At 48.4% G+C, this 14,423-nt stretch overlaps 1 pseudogene; it reads right to left on the reverse strand.

The window, feature by feature from the left end:
- The window catches only part of LOC101036400 (histone PARylation factor 1-like), a 34,406-nt pseudogene that overhangs the window by 13,855 nt on the left and 6,128 nt on the right, over positions 1-14,423 (reverse strand).

The raw sequence follows: 14,423 nt of genomic DNA on the forward strand, positions 1-14,423 counted from the left end.
GCTTTTGAATTTTCCAAACTTCTATGAGGAGGAGGGAAGTGCAAACACAGGCTTTTTTTTTTTTTTTTTTTTTTTTTTTTTTTTTTTTTGAGACAGATTCTTGCTTTGTTGCCCAGGCTGGAGTGCAGTGGAGTGATCTCGGCTCACTGCAACCTCCGTCTCCCTGGTTCAAGTGATTCTTCTGCCTCAGCTTCCCGAGTTGCTGGGACTACAGGCGTGTGTCACCATGTCCAGCTAATTTTTGTATTTTTAGTAGAGACGGGATTTCACTATATTGGCCAGGGTGGTCTCGAACTCCTGACCTCTGGTGATCCACCCACCTCGACCTCCTAAAGTGCTGGGATTATAGCTGTGAGCCACCATGCCCGGCCAACACAGGCTTTCTTTTGAAAAGGAGGATGACTTGGAGGGGAGAGCCGGTGATTCTCCCTGGATTGGCCCCTTGAGCTCCCCACGGAAAATCAGTCCCATGATGTGGAACTGAATCCCAACTGGAATGTAGAATTGCTATGGGGTAGTGACTGTGATGTGTCTTCTTTTTGAGAGACTTTGGCCAGCCCAGTTTGGGTCACAAGTTCTCTCCTTGGACAGAAGAAGTAAGAGTCAACCTGAAATAATCGAAAGGGTCAGAATCTAGTTTATTTATTTTCTTTTATTTATGACACAGAGTCTTTCTCTGTTACCCAGACTGCAGTGCAGTGAGACAGTTGTGGCTTACTGAAGCTTCAAACTGCTAGGGTCAAGCCATCCTCCCAGCTCAGCCTGCTGAGTAGCTGGGACTACAGGCGTGTGCCACAATGCCTGGTTAATTTTTGTTTGTTTTCTTGTAGAGACAGGTTCTGGTCATGTTACCCAGCCTGATTTTGAACTTCTGGGCTGAAGAACAGGTGTGAGCTACTGCACCCAGCTCAGAATCTAGCTTAAAGTAAGTTTATTGGGGCTGGGTGTGGTGGCTCACGCATGTAATCCCAGTACTTTGGGAGGCTGAGGTGGGTAGATCACAAGGTCAGGAGTTCAAGACTAGCCTGGCCAACACAATGAAACCTCGTCTCTACTAAAAATACAAAAATTAGCTGGGCATGGTGGCAGGAGCCTGTAATCCCAGCTACTTGGGAGGCTGAGGCAGGAGAATCGCTTGAACCCAGGAGGTAGAGGTTGCAGTGAGTCAAGATCACGCCACAACACTTTAGCCTGGGTGACAGAGCAAGACTCTGTCTCAAAAAAAAAAAAAAAAAAAAAAGTAAGTTTATTGAAGCACAAGTTTAAGGATACCTGCCCAGAAAACACAGATACCAAAGAATGGAAGTTAGTGTTCTGAAGGGTAAACATTTGGGATCATTGCATAGACAAACTTTAGGGATGCTTATCTGAATTTTAACATCTTTTAATATAAGGCTTCATGTATAGTCACAACAATCTGATTAGTTAGAGTGGTCTTTTGTTGAGGGGAAGGAATATATAACAATTCACGCTGACGATGTAATTGTCATGGAGAATTTTGTGCTGTCTGGTGTGAGTTAGATATAAGACAACAAAGCAGGCAGCTAATCTCTAATGATGATCGGCGACTGGAAGGGGAGGCGATCGGGTCTCTGAGCTCTGCCAGTCATTTACAGAACACACACAACAAGGAAGGGAGTTAAGCTATAATCTAAGAAACAGACGCTCCAACCACATGCTATGTGATTCAGATCACAGTCACATCTCTCTCAAGGCTTAAAGTGTTTTCAGAGATACGACAGCTTTTAAATTTAGTTTATTTTCACGTAAGATATCCTTGCTTAAAATTTCACTGAAAGTAGACACGATGGATCAATGTTTATTTCTGAAAATGAAATGGGATGCTGTTACCAGCAGAAGGAAGGTGGATGCTGACAGGTGCAACATTTCCAAAGGAATATGGAAATCTGCCCATGACATATTGTTCAATGAAAAACTAGCTATTTTCAAAAGAGCCCGTGTGTTATGATGTATTTAATGAGTGTGTCCCCAGGGAAATACCTGAAAATTAAAAAGAACAAAATCTCCCATTACTGATAACAGGGCATTCTCCTACAAGGCTAGTTGAAAGGAACCTAAATTAAAATTCAGGCCAGTATAGGGGCTCATAGTTGGGAAGCCAAGGCAGGGCCATCACTTGAGCTCAGGAGCTCAAGACCATCCTGGACAACATAAGAGAGTCCATGTCTACAAAAGATTTTTTAAAAAAAATTAGCTGGGGCCAGCTGCAGTGGCTCATGCCTGTAATTCCACCATTTTCAGAGGCTGAGACAGAGGATTACTTGAGCCCAGGAGTTTGAGACCAGCTTGGGCAACATTGCAAGACAAAAAATAAAAAAATTTAGCCAGTGTGGTGGTGTGTGCCTGTGGTCCTACCTACTTAGGAGGCTGAGGTGGGAGGATCACTTGAGCTCAGGAGGTTGAGGCTGCAGTATTCCATGATTCACGATTGCACTGCTGAAATCCAGCCTAGGCAATAGAGGGAGACCCTGTTTCAAATACTACTACTACTACTACTACTACTACTACTACTACTAAAAAGATCTGATCTTCAACCCAGCAATCTTACTCCTGGAAATTTATCTCGTAGGAATAATATCAACAGTATGTGGTAACTGTGTATAAGAATGTTTATTACAAAATGGTTTTTGTTTCCCCTCTAAAAAAAGTAAAAGCAAAATGAATACTCATGAATAGTAGAATGGCTGAATCAATTATAATCATTAAAATTTGTGTTAATCAATTATATTCCTTAACATGGCATGTGTCGCAGAGTTCTGCAGCAGGTGGGTCCTTTCCCGGGAGTCCCTGGGGTGTCCTTGGGCCTTGGTTCCTGGAACAATTATGATCGTATAATATATACAATGGAACATTATGCAGCCATTGAAAAACCATAAAAAAGGTTTTTTGTTGCCTGGGAGGGACTGCCAGTAATGGTGGGTGAGAAACACAAGATGCCGTAAAGTATCTATAATAGAATCGTATTTTTGTAAATGACCCAAACCCCATGTGTGTGTGTGTATTTGTGTGTGTGACGATTATATGAAGTATGGAGAAAAGTACAGAGGGGCACCTATCAGGTTACCTCAGGCAGGTGGTGGTTGGGTGGAGGGGGAGGAAGAAGGGGAGAGGTCAAGTAGAAAAGGAGAAATCACATTAGAAAAATCAGCGGGATTACGTTAATGCATAGACACGGCAGCATTTATGTGTAGGTAGGCGGCTCAAGACAAATGTTAATGATTTCTAGGAGTATATTAATAGGCGCTTAACAGTCATCTTCTCTGGATAGTGATTTTTTGCTGATTTTTACCTTTCCTTTGCATTTTTAAGTATTGTTAAGTTAAAATTAGTCATATATTATTAATATGATTAGAGAATATTATTTAGTTTTGGAGAAGGGAAGGAGAGAGGAGAAGGAAGGAGAGAGAAAAGGAAGAAAGGAAACCAGGGGGGAAGAAAGTCTCAGCTCAGAGCAGGGTCGGGGGCACTCGGCCTGAGGCTTCTCTTCTTCCTTCGGTGGTCACACAGACGCCCTGGCCTCTGGTGCCTGAAATCAAAGATACAGCCTGACATGCTGCCACCCTGGGAGCCGGTCGGCAGGCACGCAGCCCTCAGGTTGCCCTCCTGAGGCCGGGGCTCGGGTGGAGGCGCTTCATGGGGCAGTGGAGCCGCGGAGCATCCCGGGGCACGATGGCAGGCGTGTGTTACAGACCTCTGCAGCAGGTGGGTCGTTTCCGGGAGGCCCTGGGTGTCCTTGGGCCTTGGTCCCTACCTGAGCCTGATTCTCCACCTTCCTCTTGAGCTTGTGAGCCACCTGATGTCCTTCTAGTAAATCTCCTTTCTGCCGGAGTCATGCAGAGCTTGCTTCTGCTGCAGGCGCAGCCTTCCCGGAACAGCCCCTGGGAGAGATGGAGAGAGAGGTCTGGTGGCTCCCACTGCCCACCGGCCACCCTGAGCCTGCAAGCCCTACAGCCCAGCTCTCTTCCTTCTCATCTTCCTCTCAGGCCGAGGCTCAGCACAGATGTTACCTCCTTGGCAATCCTCCCTGACACCTGCCCAGGCCAAGAGGTAGAAAACATTCTTTTGCTAAAGGCCTCGAGTTAGCATCCCCAGGTAGAGCAGGGCTGGGTAGAGCAGTCACTGAAAGAAGTGACTCTCAGCTGCGGCCTAGGGGCACTCCCAGGAGCTAAGTCCTTGCTCTCTCTGCTTCCCTCTGCTCCTGTCTGGGTTCCCCAGTGTCCCGCTCTTTCCTCCCTTCCGGCCCAGAGAGCTCCCTTGCCCCTTCAGCCACGTAAGAACAGAGTGAGAAGATGCCTTCTGTGAACCGGGCTGGGACTCTCACCAGATACTGACTTAACTGGTGCCTTGACCTCCCCAGCTTCCAGAAGCGCAAGAAATAAAGCTCTGTTGTTTATGCTATTCAGTTATAGCCGCTTAAATGAAGATACCAACGGGCCACAGCCCAGCTGGGACACATGAGTGCCCGAGAAGCCCTCAGGGATGGTGTCACACTGCTGTTAGGAGATGTGGCCAGAGCCAGCAGACGGTGATTTTCAAGAGAAGCTAGAGATCCAGGCTGGGATGTCCCAGCTCCCAATTCTAAATGTTTGCTGCTAATTAACTGAATTGCAGCTACTATGCAGGCCAGGTTTAAGGGGCCCGGGGTGGGATCTGGGTCCACCACTTTGCGCCTTTGCCTGGTTAGTGGCTTTAACACTGTGCTCTGCAAAGCCCAGGCTGTGTTCTCGAAGTGTGGGGACTGTGGACCACCTGGGTCAGCATTACCAGGGGACACATGTTACCAAAGTGGCTGCTGGGCCCACTGGATCCCTGAGCCTGAGTCCTAGGGCTGGGGCCTGGGACCCTGTCTCTGCCAAAGTGCTGCAGCGACAGCTCCTTCAGCTGCTGGATTTGGGAACTCTGGCCAGGCTCCACTGAAGGACCCTGGGGCATCTGAACACCCAGAGCTGGTCAGCCCCAACCAGTGTCATATCTGGGACTTGTGTGATGCCAGGTTTTCTTTAAAGAACAGCCCCACCTGCTACATAAAGTTTGCTATCTAGCTCTGCCAATGTGGGGGTCGGGGGCACAGAACCCACAGCCTCCAGAGCGCTCTTGATCTTTTGAAAAGGAACCTAGCCGGGTCACTTGTTTGTTGGCGGTCTCCTCCTGCAGCTCACCCTATCCTCGCAGTCCAGGACCCTGGTCCTGCCATGGCCTCAGGCTCTGGCTGTGTGGGTCCCTCCTCCTCTCTGTGGTCATTCCCCACCATCCCACTGCTCTTTGCTCAAACGTCACTTTCTTAGTCAGGCTTTCCCTGGCCCATATATAACATGGCCCTTCCCACTGCACGCTCTCTCCCCTCCCTACTTTCCTCTCCTCCCTAGCCCTTAGATGATTTCAGACTTGACATGATATTCTAGGACACTTTACTCTCTGCCATATCGCCAGGGAACAGTGCTTAGCTCCAACTAGGCATTGAAGAACGATTTGCAGAGTGAATGAATGACTCCAGGAGGTTGTTTCTGCCTCAGAGCCTTTGCATGTGTCCGTGCTTTTGCACAGAATGTTCTCTCCCCAGCTGAATCCCCAGCTGGCTCCTTGTGGTCACTGAGGTCCCGTCAAGTGTTTCTACTTCAGAGAGGCTGTCCTGGTCTCCCTAATATCTCAACTCCCAGTCCTTATTTATCAGTCTGCTTTCCTTTCTTTATTTTTAAATTAAATTAGATTTATAATGCCGGGCGAGGTGGCTGCCACCTGTAATCCCAGCACTTTGGGAGGTTGAGGCAGGTGGATCACCTGAGGTTGGGAGTTCGAGACCAGCTTGACCAACATGGAGAAACCCCATCTCTACTAAAAATACAAAATTAGCCAGGTGTGGTGCCGCGCGCGTGCCTGTAATCCCAGCTACTTGGGAGGCTGAGGCAGGAGAATCACTTGAACCCGAGAGATGGAGGTTGCAGTGAGTTGAGATTGCGCCATTGTACTCCAGCCTGGGCAACAAGAGAGAAACCCTGTCTCAAAAAAATAAATAAATAAAATAAATGTATTTATTTATTTAGAGACAGAGTCTCACTCTGTCACCCAGGCCAGAGTGCAGAGTACTATCACAGCCACTGCAGCCTTGACCTCCTGGGCTCAAGCAGTCTTCCCAACCTCGGCCTCTGAAAGTGCTGGGATTGCAGGTGTGAGCCACCACACTCAGCCCCCTTTTCTTTAAATGGAGATTTAATTCACATAATATAAAATTTATCATCTTAAAGTGTATAATCAGTGGTTTTGACTATGTTCACAAGGTTGTACAACCATCACCACAATTGAATTCTATTATATGTCCCCCCAAAAAAGGAACCTCATACCATTAGTGTCACTCCCTGCCACCCCAATCCCTGGCAATCATTCTTTGGAGTTACCTGTTCTAGATGTTTCCTAAAAATGGAATCATACCATGTGTAACCTTCCGTGTCTGGCGTCTTTCCCTCGGCACAATGCTTTTAGGTTCATCCATGTTGGAGCCTGCGTCAGACCTTCATTCCTTTCAATGGCTGAATAATATTCAATCGTATGAATATGCTACTGAATGTGGAAGAACTCAACCACGTTCTTTTGGCTGTCACACAAATCAACACAGAAGGTTTCTGTGACCAAATGTGTGGGGGCTTGCACCAGCAAGCAGTCAATCAGCTCCAGCTGGTGCCCTTCAATTCAGTTCCAACACTATCTATCTAGAGAGAGCGTCAGAGCCCACAGGATGGGGCTCAGTCCCCAGGACTGCCCCCATTTCTGATGCCACTCCCAAGTTGGGGCTTAGGAACTTCTGATGGACTGACTTGAAGTTGGGGTTTCCATGATGCTCTCCTTGCATTACATTAATTTGCTAGAATGGCTCACAGAACTCAGGGACACACTTATATTTGCTGGTTTATTATAAAGGATATTGCAAAGGACACAGATGCAGAGATGCATGGGTGAGGTATGGGGAAAGGGGAATGAAGATTCTATGCCCTCCCTGGGAATACCACCCTCCAGGAACCTCCACGTGTTCAGCTATCCTGGAGGTTATATGGAGGCTTCATTACGTGGGCATGGCTGGTTAAATCACTGGCCATGGGTGACCAACTTAACCGTCAGCTCCTCTCCCTTCCCTGGAGGGTGTGGGAAAGTGAGGCTGAAAGTCCCAGCCCTCTAGTCCTGCCTTGGTCTTTCTGGTGACCAGCTCCATCCTGGAGCTACCTGGGTGCTGTCCCCTTTCACCCATCTCTTTAGCATACGAGACACCACTGTGGATATTCTAAGGATTCTAGGAGTTGTAGGCCAGGAAGCCGGATGAAGATCGAATGTGTATTTTATGAGATTGCAGCCACATTTTGCTTAGCCATCCACTGAAGTACCTTTCATTTGCTCCCCACTCCTTGGCTATCGTGAGTAGTGTTGCTATGTACATTCGTGTGCAAGTTTTTTTTTTTTTTTTTTTTTTTTTTTTTATGAGAGGGAGTTTCGCTCTTGTTACCCAGGCTGGAGTGCAATGGCGCGATCTCGGCTCACCGCAACCTCTGCCTCCTGGGTTCAGGCAATTCTCCTGCCTCAGCCTCCTGAGTAGCTGGGATTACAGGCACGCGCCACCATGCCCAGCTAATTTTTTGTATTTTTGGTAGAGACGGGGTTTCACCATGTTGACCAGGATGGTCTCGATCTCTTGACCTCGTGATCCACCCGCCTCGGCCTCCCAAAGTGCTGGGATTACAGGCTTGAGCCACCGCGCCCGGCCTCGTGTGCAAGTTTTTATGTGACTGTATGTTGTCATTTCTTTTAGAGTGGAATACCTAGGAGAGTGGAAATGCTGGGTCACATGGCCATGTTTAATTCTCTCTAGATCTTATCACTTTCTGAAATTGCTACTTGTTTTTTCTTTTCTTTATTTTGAGAAGAGTCTCACCCTGTCGGCCAGGCTGAAGTGCAGTGGCCCCATCTCTGCTCACTGCAAACTTGAACAGCTTCAAGCTATTCTCCTGTCTCAGCCTCCTGAGTAGCTGGGATTACAGGTGCCTGCCACCACTCCCAGCTAATTTTTATATGTTTGGTAGAGACAGATTTCATCAAGTTGGCCAGGTTGGTGTCAAACTCCTGACCTCGAGTGATCCTCCCGCCTTGGCCTCCCAAAGTGCTGGGATTACAGACGTGAGCCACTGCACCTGGCCTGTTTTTGTTCGTATTTTTGAGAGGGAGTTTTGCTCTTGCCCAGGCTGGAGTGAAATGGCGCAATCTCGACTCACTGCAACCTTTGCCTCCCGGGTTCAAGTGATTCCCCTGACTCAGCCTCCCGAGTAGCTGGGATTACAGGCACAAGCCACCATGCCTGGCTAATTTTTGTATTTTTAGTAGATACAGGGTTTCACTACATTGGCCAGGCTGATCTCAAACCCTTGACTTCAGGTGATCTGCCTGCCTCAGCCTCCCAAAGTGCTGGGATTACAGGCGTGAGCCACCGCACCCGCCTGTTACTGGTTTACTGACTGTCTCTACTGGAGCTGGGACTAGGGTGAAGTGAATGAGGTGGTTGCTTCAGGTGTGAAATTGGAGAAGAGTCCCCCAAATCTCTCATCAGCATAAATAATATATATATATATATTTTGAGACGGAGTTTCGATCTTGTTACCCAGGCTGGAGTGCAATGGCGTGATCTCGACTCACTGCAACCTCCGCCTCCTGGGTTCAGGCAATTCTCCTGCCTCAGCCTCCTGAGTAGCTGGGATTACAGGCACGCACCACCATGCCCAGCTAATGATTTTTGTATTTTTAGTAGAGACGGGGTTTCACCATGTTGACCGGGATGGTCTCGATCTCTTGACCTCGTGATCCACCCACCTCGGCCTCCCAAAGTGCTGGGATTACAGGCTTGAGCCACCGCGCCCGGCCGCATAAATAATATTTTAATACAACATTTTAAAATGTCAAAGACAAGGTCAGTCAGAGGACTGGAGCCTGAGGTCAAAAGAAAAATCCAATCCTGTCTTTATTGAAAATGTTGGTATTTTGTTCATGGACTTTTTGCATTGACTTTGATTTTTAAAAACTTGGCATTAAAATATTACTAATCTTGATGGTTGAGTTTTCTGGTCTCTCTCACATTTGCAGGGGAGGTGAGTGAGGTGCTTTCTCATCCACACCCCCCGAAAAGGTCACCAGGGCTTTCCGTCCAGCTCACCAGCTTCCTGGGAAGGAAGCTCAGGTCTGTCTGAAGGGAAGGATTGTTTGTGAGCAGGAACTATAATCAGCTTTGATCTTAGGGCAGGCTTTCACGCTGTGAGGCCTGCCCTAAAATCAAAAGGTGAGAAAAACCTCAGGAGGTGGGAGCAGCTGAGGCCAGACCTGGGGGAGGCTCCGTGGGGAGGAGGAGGGAACAGATCCCAGGGCATCTCGGGGGAGAAATGGACACGGGTTAGTGGGCAATGGATGGGGGGCGGGGGGCGGGAGGAGGACAGCCGCAGAGGAGGGCGAAGGATAAAATCTGAGCACTCGGGAGCCCAGCGCAGCCTCGGGAATCCCCCGCGCCCCGGACTCGGTGGAGCGGAGTGGGCGGCGCGGGGGGAGGGCGGCCCTGGGGGTTCGGCGCGGGCCGGCTCCTGGCCACGGCCTGTTTTATTTTGAGATGGAGTCTCGCTCTGACACCACAACCTCCGCCTCCCGGGTTCAAGCAATTCTCCTGCCTCAGCCAGCCGAGTAGCTGGGATCCACCACGCCCGGCTAATTTTCGTTTTTTTTTTTTTTAGTAGAGATGGGGTTTCACCGTGTTGGCCAGGTTGGTCTCAAACTCCTGTCGTCATACGATCTGCCGCCTCGGCCTCCCAAAGTGCTGGGATTACAGGCGTGAGCCACCACGACCGGCCCCTTGGCCTCTTAATTAAGCAACTTCCCAGGGATGCCCAGGCTGGAGAGGAAATCAGGATAAACAAGGCAGTATTTATTTATTTATTTTTTTTGAGACGGAGTTTCGCTCTTGTTACCCAGGCTGGAGTGCAATGGCGCGATCTCGGCTCACCGCAACCTCCGCCTCCTGGGTTCAGGCAATTCTCCTGCCTCAGCCTCCTGAGTAGCTGGGATTACAGGCACGCGCCACCACGCCCAGCTAATTTTTTTTGTATTTTTAGTAGAGACGGGGTTTCACCTTGTTGACCACGATGGTCTCGATCTCTTGACCTCGTGATCCACCCGCCTCGGCCTCCCAAAGTGCTGGGATTATAGGTGTGAGCCACCGCGCCTGGCCACAAGGCAGTATTTTAAAAAATTAAATCAGCAAGCTACTGCCCGTGGGTTGACTGCCTGTTTTGGTAAATAAAGTTTTACTGGCAAATTGGCAAAAATTAGACAGCAAAGGCCTCAGGTGCAGGCCTTTTGCCAGGGAAAAGCATGAGACTTAACCAGACTTTTTTTTTTTTTTTTTTTTGAGACAGAGTCTTGTTCTGTTGCCAGGCGCCAGGCTGGAGTTCAGTGGTACAATCTCGGCTCACTGCAACCTCTGCCTCCCGGGTTCAAGCAATTCTCCTGCCTCAGACTCCCAAGTAGCTGGGACCACAGGCGTGCGCCACCACGCCCAGCTAATTTTTTTGTATTTTTTAGTAGATACGGGGTTTCACCATGGTCTCGATCTCTTGACCTTGTGATCTGCCCGCCTCGGCCTCCCAAAGTGCTGGGATTACAGGCGTGAGCCACCGCACCCGGCTTAACTGGACTATTTTAATGCAATCTGTTTCACTTGCGAGGTGATGTCTCTGATGTTGCTCCTCAGAGGGAGTCTTGGGCATGCTCACAGTCATCCTTGGGTGACAGAGGCTTTAGCCGGGGCTCTCTTTGGCTGTCCCTTTCCCTCATAATTCTGTTAACTGTCTGTCTTTGTTGGTATCGTACCAGCTGTCAGGCACCACCAATTGCTGGATGATTGTTCTACTGTTATGACAATGTCCTGGGACTCGAATTTCCCCACAGTTTGATTCAATTAAATGCAGGCATCCTCGCAGGTGCAGTTTGGAAGGCCAGTCTTTCAGGTTCGCTCTGACCCCCAGGAGGGCTCTTTGTGGCTGCTTTTCTCCATGGTTCTATCTGGTAAATTGTCTGGCTTATGGTTTAGCGTGTTGCTCTGTTGAAGCTATTAATTACTTACCAATTAATTACTTACCTATTAATTACTTACCAACACGATCTCTATTTTGTTTTGTTTTTAGACAGTCCAACTCTGTCACTCAGGCTGGAGTGCAGTGGCACAATTTTGACTCACTGCAACCTCCACCTCCTGGGTTCAGGTGATTTTCCTGCCTCAGCCTCCCAAGTTGCTAGGATTACAGGCATGTGCCACCACACCAGGCTAATTTTTTATATTTTTGGTAAAGACAGGGTCTCACCCATGTTGGCCAGGCTGGCCTCCAACTTCTGAGCTCAGGTGACCCATCCATCTCCGTCTCCTAAAGTGCTAGGATTACAGGTATGGGCCTCTGCACCTAGCCTCTCTGTTGTTTTTTGAGTACCCTTAGCCTTGAACTTACCTACATTGTGTTCAAAGAAAGGCAATGCCCTTGTGGAGAACTCAGACGCTGTCTCCCCTCCTGGGCAAAATTTCTCAGTCACTGCTCCATTCTGGGTGATGGGGACAATGGTCCACTTTCTCAGAGTGACACCCTTGCTTGATGAGTGGATTGGGTGGGGACTGTAGCCTCTGATCTTCCTGGCTTGAGTCTCCCAGCATGGAATTTCCACCCTGAGGGAGCTGGAGCCAGAGTGATCAGGGACCCAGTGTTTGCAGACTGAAGCGCCACTCTACAATGGAGGGCTGAGTGCAGGAGGGGGCCCTGGCCTCTCAGCTGCACTCCCTCTCGGGATTTAGCCTCTAACACAGAGCTGGGCCTTGCCTGGGAGCTTTGTGTTGTTGGCTGCACCCATGTGACATGGAGATTTTGTCACTCTGAGCTGACAGTGAGGAGTGAGGAAGTGGTAATAGTTCAAATATCACAGTGCTTGCTGTTCTTACTGAGCTTTAGAAGATTTTTCTTGAATCAGTTTTTCTTCATTTGCTCTATGCTTTTAAGACAATTTCCAGAGACTTAAAAAAAAAATCACTTTTACCCCGTGCACTCGTTTTGCTGGGAAGGGGATCCATGGGGCTCCCTTTGCTCCTCTCCTGTGCCTGCTTTTTGAGATTCCTGCTCCTGATGCTTGGCAAATACCCTTCATTCTCACTGCCCAGGAGCTTCCCGGGCTCTCCTTCTCTGGGGCCCAGCCTCAGCCCCAGCCCCAGGGTGTTTCCTCCTCTGGTAGCTGCATGTGTCTGGAATCTTATTATTTTGGAGGAACGTCACATTTGAGAGAGACCCGCCTTTCACTGTCTGTGTACTCCCCTTTCCTGTTCTCTTGCTTATTTCTCCGGGTGCAGAGCTCTCTTGCTAGGCTGTAGGCCCTCTCAGATTTGGGAGCTCTTCCCCACCCCTTATAATGATTTACTGTACTTTTTGGTTGTAAATGTTTGAGTAATTTTTTTTTTTTTGGAGGGGGTCGGGGGAGACAGGGTCTCACTCTATCACTCAGGCTGGAGTGCAGTGGCACAATTGTAGCTCACTGCAGCCTTGAACTCCTGGGCTCAAGTGATCCCCTTGCTTCAGCCTCCCAAGTAGCTGGGACTATAGTTGTACACCACTATGCCTGGCTAATTTTTAAATTTTTTGTAGAGACAAGGTCTCAGTATGTTGCCCAGGCTGGTCTTGAACTCCTGGCCTCAAGTTATCCTCCTGCCTTGGCCTCCCAAAGTGCTGGGTTTGCAGGCATACGCCACCATGCTCAGCTTAAAATCTATTAAAAAAAAAAATCAAAGTAGTACTTAAAAAATAATTTATAGCCGGGCGAGGTGGCTCAAGCCTGTAATCCCAGCACTTTGGGAGGCCGAGGCGGGTGGATCACGAGGTCAAGAGATCGAGACCATCCTGGTCAACATGGTGAAACCTCGTCTCTACTAAAAATACAAAACATTTGCTGGGCATGGTGGCGCGTGCCTGTAATCCCAGCTATTCAGGAGGCTGAGGCAGGAGAATTGCCTGAACCCAGGAAGCGGAGGCTGCGGTGAGCCGAGATCGCGCCATTGCACTCCAGCCTGGGTAACAAGAGCAAAACTCAGTCTCAAAAAAAGAATAAAAAAAATAAAAAATAATTTATAGTGTTAAAAGGCTTTTTTTAACAAAAGCTACCATTCCCACTCCCCCTTCCTTCCTTTCCTGTTTTCTGTTCCCCAGGGGCACTCTGTTGTAAGGGTCAGGACAGTCAGCCTGCCAGCTCTCTCTCCGTTGGGGTTTCTCCTGAAGCCCAGTTGTCCCACTGGCTTTCATGTGCTGGGGTGCTGATGAGAGGCTGTCTCCCAGGACTTCCTGTTCTTTCCCTGCGCTGGGTCCTGTGACTGCTGACCCACATCATCTTTCTTGGTTTATTTCCTCATTTTGGTGGCACCTATCTTGATGCAGGAACATAATCCTGATGCTAAGTGTTGGCAAGGATTTGTGGGACCCCTGAACCATGCCGGTGGGAGCGTTGGCTGGTCTGTCCATTGCGGAGTGAGGGTGTCTTTCCACATCAGGACATGAAGCATCCTTATTACAGCTGCCGAGTATTCAATGGGGAGGTTAACTGTGATGTATTTTCCGGGCTTCTTATTTACAGACATGGGTTGTTTTCAATCTTTTGCCATTAAACACTGCTGAGGCTAATAGCTGTATGCAGACTTCATTTGAAGGTGCACAAGGGTGAGGGAAGGTCACTTGCTAGAGGTGACATTGCCATGTCACCGCATTCACATATTTGTGATTTTGATGACAACCGCCAAGTCCATTTCCATGTGAGAGCATCAGTTTTCACTCCAAACAGCGATGGCAAGTGCTTGTTGCCCCAGCTGTGCTTCAAAACGTTACAGTGATTTTCCGTCAATCTAAGAGGTAAAAATGGCATATCAGTGTGGTCTTCTTTTAGATAATCAGAACATGTCAATCACCAGGAGCATCTTTTTACTCGTTCAAGCTATGTACATTTCCTCTTCTGTGAACCGTTTCTTACACATTTTTCCTTTGGATAGTTGGTCTTTCCATTTGCTTTGGAATCATCTTCAGGCAGACTTTCATCTCCAACATTTCACTGGAATTCCCTCTCTTGAGGTCACTACTGATGTCCACATTGCCCAGCCCATGGGCCAGTTCCTGGTTCTTGCTGACTTTCTCGGCAACATGTGACGCTGTTGCTTGGCTGCTGCTTCTTGAGTCTTTCTTAATAGCCTGTCTTTTCTGTGCTTTCCTTTTTCACTTCCAGAAACTCTGTCAATGCCCTTGACGGATTTTCTTTATTTCTTCAACCTCTACATTTGAATTTCCAGGGCTCAGTTACCTTCTCTCTGGGTGTTA

The sequence above is a fragment of the Saimiri boliviensis genome, chromosome 20 (assembly GCF_048565385.1).
Source record: "Saimiri boliviensis isolate mSaiBol1 chromosome 20, mSaiBol1.pri, whole genome shotgun sequence".
Lineage (NCBI taxonomy): Eukaryota > Metazoa > Chordata > Mammalia > Primates > Cebidae > Saimiri > Saimiri boliviensis.